The sequence below is a fragment of the Sinocyclocheilus anshuiensis genome, unplaced genomic scaffold (genome assembly GCF_001515605.1).
Source record: "Sinocyclocheilus anshuiensis isolate Anshui unplaced genomic scaffold, SAMN03320099.WGS_v1.1 scaffold71, whole genome shotgun sequence".
NCBI classification, from domain to species: Eukaryota; Metazoa; Chordata; class Actinopteri; order Cypriniformes; family Cyprinidae; genus Sinocyclocheilus; species Sinocyclocheilus anshuiensis.
In genome coordinates this window covers 1,160,332-1,165,543 of record NW_015548203.1, presented here as the reverse complement: position 1 = coordinate 1,165,543, position 5,212 = coordinate 1,160,332, and the positions used below count along the sequence as shown (strand labels likewise).

Here is a 5,212-nt window from a genome sequence, read left to right as displayed (position 1 = left end):
TTCACACGAGGAGGCCTGAACGCTTCCGCTGATGCTTCCGCGTCAGCGCACAGACATCAGGTAAATACACAGTCTAAAAGACTAAAGTGAAAACAGCTGTGGCCGCCTTCTAATTAGCACAGCCAATAGTCTATAGCAGGCCAATTCCTCAAATCGAAACTACAGTTCGCACTTAAACGCAGGAAGGGAGCAATTAAATTACACGCGCTCCTTCTTTGCCGAGGGCAATTATTATAATTACCAGAAAGTGCAATCAAAAATACAAACGCAAACAAAAATATAACGTAGAAATAGGCAGAAAACGAAATATTCCTTCCTAGCAGAAAGTAATAATTCAAACAGCAGATCTATAAACAAGTATTACGCAAAACACTCACGTGCAGCCGTCTGTCTCTTCTGTTGACTAATCGCTTGGCCCTAGCGATTTCTCCTAACAACAGGCATCTTGAAACTGATCATACCTGATCATACTCAGTTGCTTCACTTTCATAATCTAAACATTTAATTTTGCTCATCATTTTCCATAAAAACTATGCTTCAAGAGTAATGCAACAGTTATGTAGCATTTTGAGCAGTTGTATTAGTTGATAGTTAGATCATTGTAAAGAAATGAATAGACACTCAATTCAGATGTAATGTGTGAGTTGCATTTTGAAACAGGAATACTTTGATGTTAAGTTGTGTCATTTTGAACCGGTGATTTTAGTTCAATGAACAAATGATCGTGTATGTATCATGTGTATTGTATCCAAGCATTTGGAAAAAGTGTTAAGTGTTTTGAAAAATGTGCTTTTTGATCATCGGTTGTGAATTATAGAGTTTTGAAAAATGACATGAAGGTTCTGTTATTAGTGCAAAAATGATTGTAAAAAACTGTAAATAGATGGCCATAAATAGTGAAAGATACTTTTTTGCAGGTGTAGTTACAGTGTCTTCCAGCAGAGGTTAACAGAATCATGCTAACCAGGCAATCTTTGCTGGTTGGTTTGGGGCTATTTTATGTTTTCTTGCAGACAGTTTGTCTCTACTTTGATGTACAATCTTTGTAGCACCCCTTTAAAACGCATGTGAAGTACCAACCTACTTTTTAGCTGAGTATCTCATATTCACAGATCTGTCTTTGTACTTACAGGTGACCCTTGGAACAGCTGTGTGGATCTCAAATCACTGAGGAACAGAGTCAAAGGGGGAGTTTTGCTGTGTTGTATTTTGTGATGCCAGGTGAGGACGTTAATAAAGCCGATGTTACTGACTGTGAAGCACAAACTGCTAACACTGCGAACAGAAATTCTTTATTGAGCATCTTTGTCGGACACTTGAAATGCTTCATAGATAGAATGTGCCCAAAAGCCTTTCTCATCCAAAGGATTTTTGCGGATCGCACAATGCAGTTTGGAAAAATCTCTTTTTGTCCCATTTTTACCTCAGAAAAAGTATTGTGTGGTTATGTTATTGACGGTTTAGCATGAGACATTTAAAACAGTGCAACTTTGGACATGCTAAGAAGAAAAAACTTAATGAAAGACCACCAGATAAATTTGATAAAAATACAGATCCTGACTGACGCTGAAGAAAAACTCTCCTCACCTTTAACCGTACAGCAAAGTCACTGCTTTGTCAGCTCATAATACACGATTTTATTTTAGATTGTAAGCTCGAATATTGAAGTAGACACTATTTTAAGCCAGTTGTGTATTTGATAGCTTTGTGCATCTTATCTATTTATTTAAATGATTCTAACTAGGTGTTATTAATTAGCTCTTTTATTTATTTATTTATTTGTATTTTTTTAAATAATGTATTTATTTATTTAATGCTGATGATTGATCTCCTTGGCCAAAGACATGTTGGTGCTTTTATAAAGAAACCTGTAGAATTAAATATCAATTCAGCATCCAGAGTGCACCATGTTAAAGAACAGTGTACAGTTTAACTTGTTTAACATTGTAAATAGAGGAATCTGCAGAAGGTTTAATGGATGTATTATTTTGTGTTTTGAGGCGGTTATTTTGTGTTTGATTGAGAATATGCATGGGAAACTCTATCTGAAAAGTCTTACTGTGTTACATGAGTAACATGACTGCTGTGTTTTGCTCACATCACATTAAAGAAATGTAGTTTATGTCTTTGCTATTTTTTACATTAGTGTTTTAGGATGTCCATGTATTCTGCTGAGTTCATAATGCTTAAGAAAATGCAACACAACACGGCTGTGTCTATGAAGATGTCATATTTGAAGCGGTATTGATGTTGAATGGTACAATCGATAATAGAAAGAGCAAAGCAATCAATTGTAATTAAACAGACTGCTGATGGTCAGAATGCTTTGCCACAATAATTCCTACATGAAATAACAACAGTGGGACGCTGTGCTGTGAATAAAACTCATTGTTTTCGGAATATTTCTTAGTTCAGTGTTTCTGTTCTCAAAAATCATTCAATAAAGCCCTACAGCAAGACGTTTGATACATAGAAAATAGATATATAAAATATATATGGTTGTGTGTGCTTTCCACGCATGCCTGAGAACAAAATACATAAATCTTTTAATAACATCATTGTTATAAAAGATTACTTGTGGATAATATCATTGTTTTAAGCATTCATAATGTGTTTTCTATATGCTTAATTATATTATTTACTTATATACTTGTATTAAGTATATATATGTATCATTACTTTCATACAGCCATTTTATTTTAAACCAATATTCTGCTATTTTTTAAAAAATGTAACGCAAAACGAGAATCCATATGCAAATGATCTATTTCATGAAATCTTAATGGAATCAGACTGATACAGTTCTCAAGTTCAACTCACCGATTCACTGACTCACAATTTTAGTTGCAGCTCACAGTGAATAATAATACAATGATGTACAAAATCAGAAGATTCACTGCACAAATCATATGGAATACTTTTACGTTTCATGATACCTTTGTGCTATGCTAATGCATTCTAACACGTCCAAGTTCTCATGTATTTTGCACGCACTGCTATTGCATTGTTACATGCAATGCACAAACCACTTTACTTAGGTATAAATATTAATGTGTATTAAAGAGAATCATTCTGTCCCTATTTACATAAGTGCTCAAATCATGCGTGACAGTATGTAGGTGAAAAACACATAATGGGCCGGTAAAGATGGTGGAGATTTTTCTTTTTTACAACATATGATCTCTTTTTCTCTATGTTGACAACAGAGGAACCATTAGGCCATTGCCAGCACAGTTTACTCACAGTCTGTACACCTTAACACTAAACCTAGATGACAGACGTGTGCGCTGGAGGTGAAGAAATGATGACATCTGATGATGGGGCAATAGGAGTCCAAACACAGGGCTGCCACAGAGAGACTGAAAGGCTCGACAGAGTGAACATTCACCACCAAATTATCAGCTGCTCACACATCAATCAGCCATCAGTCAGAAATACGGAATTATGACAATGACACATTTGCCAGCCTAAAGATTCAGGGGCCACGAGAAGTTCAGGAAATAGAATCAAATAATTGAAATGACATATTTTCAGTGTATTAAAAAAGAGACTCTGGGGCATGTGTGTTCTCAAAGCCATAACGGTACCTGTCTAGTTATCCATTTTTTGTCTATCACTTTAAAGTTGTCACCACCTTCAGGAAGAAAATAACTAAATTCCAAGCACTGCAGCCTCTAGAACATGAGCTTTGTCAGCTTATATTTATTAGTTTGCATTGTTTTTAATAAAGATCATTAAAAAATCTCTTAGGTATCAAGGCAAATTTGAACAGTGCTTGTGCCCACACTGACAACCAAAATGTTATGCTACAAGATTAATCAGATTAGTTAAAAGGTCCTTTATTGATCAATAAATCAATCAATTTCTGGGTAATTTAAGTCAGTGGTTCCCAACCCTGGTCCTGGAGGCACCCCAACACTGCACATTTTGCATGTCTTCTCTGACACACCAATTTCAGGTCTTGGAGTCTCTACTAATGAGCTGATGACCTGAATCAGGTGTGTTTGATTAAGGAGACATGCAAAACGTGCAGTGTTGGGGTGCCTCCAGGACCAGGGTTGGGAAACACTGATTTAAGTGACTCGAGTCACTAGTGTCTGTGTATTTTTGTCAAACACTGCCACCTTGAGCCAAATGCATAGTCCTACAGCCAAAACTTTAGGTTACTTGCATAACCTAACACCCATTCTCTGATAACAAGAGTAAAGAAATTAGGTAATTTGAATGCTTTTTATTTATCTATATTAGTAATAGCTGAATGCATAACATGTAGCACTGTAAATTTTCGCTGTCAAATTCAATATCCATTTTAAAGGTTTAAGTGTTGGAATATTATCGTGACATACTGTAGCCTACTACTACTAATTTAGTATAAATCCGTTTTAGCTGATTTATGGGGACATTTTTCAGCATTTTACAATAATAATAGTTAATAGTTAACTTAATTAATTAAATAATAATTAAATGCGAAAATGTATATATTTTAATCAATGCAAACTAAATGTATAAATAAATGTAATATATATATATATAATTGTATAAATGTAATCTGATTTATGGGGACATTTTTCAGCATTTTACAATAATAATAGTTAATAGTTAACTTAATTAATTAAATAATAATTAAATGCGAAAATGTATATATTTTAATCAATGCAAAATAAATGTATAAATAAATGTAATATATATATATAATTGTATAAATGTAATATTATCTATATTAGCTGAATTTATATAGTAATGCATAACATGCTGCACTGAAAATACTGCCCATTTCCAGTGTTGGAATATAATATTTAGATCTTGATGTAATAATAATAATAATAGTCATCATCATCATCAGTTTTAGCTGATTTATGGAACATTTTACATTTAATAGTAAAACGTTTCAGCAATAGTAGTTAAATAAATTATGGAAAAATTATTAATTTATAAATTTGTATTTATATATTCATAATAATGAATCTATAAATATAATCGGTATATATAAACGTAGTATAAATAACTAAATACATAAATAAAATCGCATTTTGCTGAATTAAATTGCAGAATTAAATAAAAAAAATTAAATGAAATGTTTAGGATACATTTTATTAAAGTGGGAATATATTAGTCATATCGTTTTGGATTTATTTTGCAGATTTGATCGAACAAAATAGGATAGAAACAAACTCTCTCCCATCACACACGCCCTCTCGTCGTACGCCACGCC

At 33.3% G+C, this 5,212-nt stretch overlaps 1 protein-coding gene across 1 annotated transcript in view; it reads left to right on the top strand.

Moving 5' to 3' along the window:
- Positions 1 to 1,690, top strand: part of LOC107653428 (metabotropic glutamate receptor 6-like) — a 58,128-nt gene extending 56,438 nt beyond the window's left edge. The window contains exon 12 of the mRNA XM_016440139.1: positions 1,133 to 1,690. The gene's annotated coding sequence lies outside the window, so the exon portion shown is untranslated. The remainder of the gene's footprint in view (positions 1 to 1,132) is intronic.
- Positions 1,691 to 5,212: the final 3,522 nt, after the last annotated feature.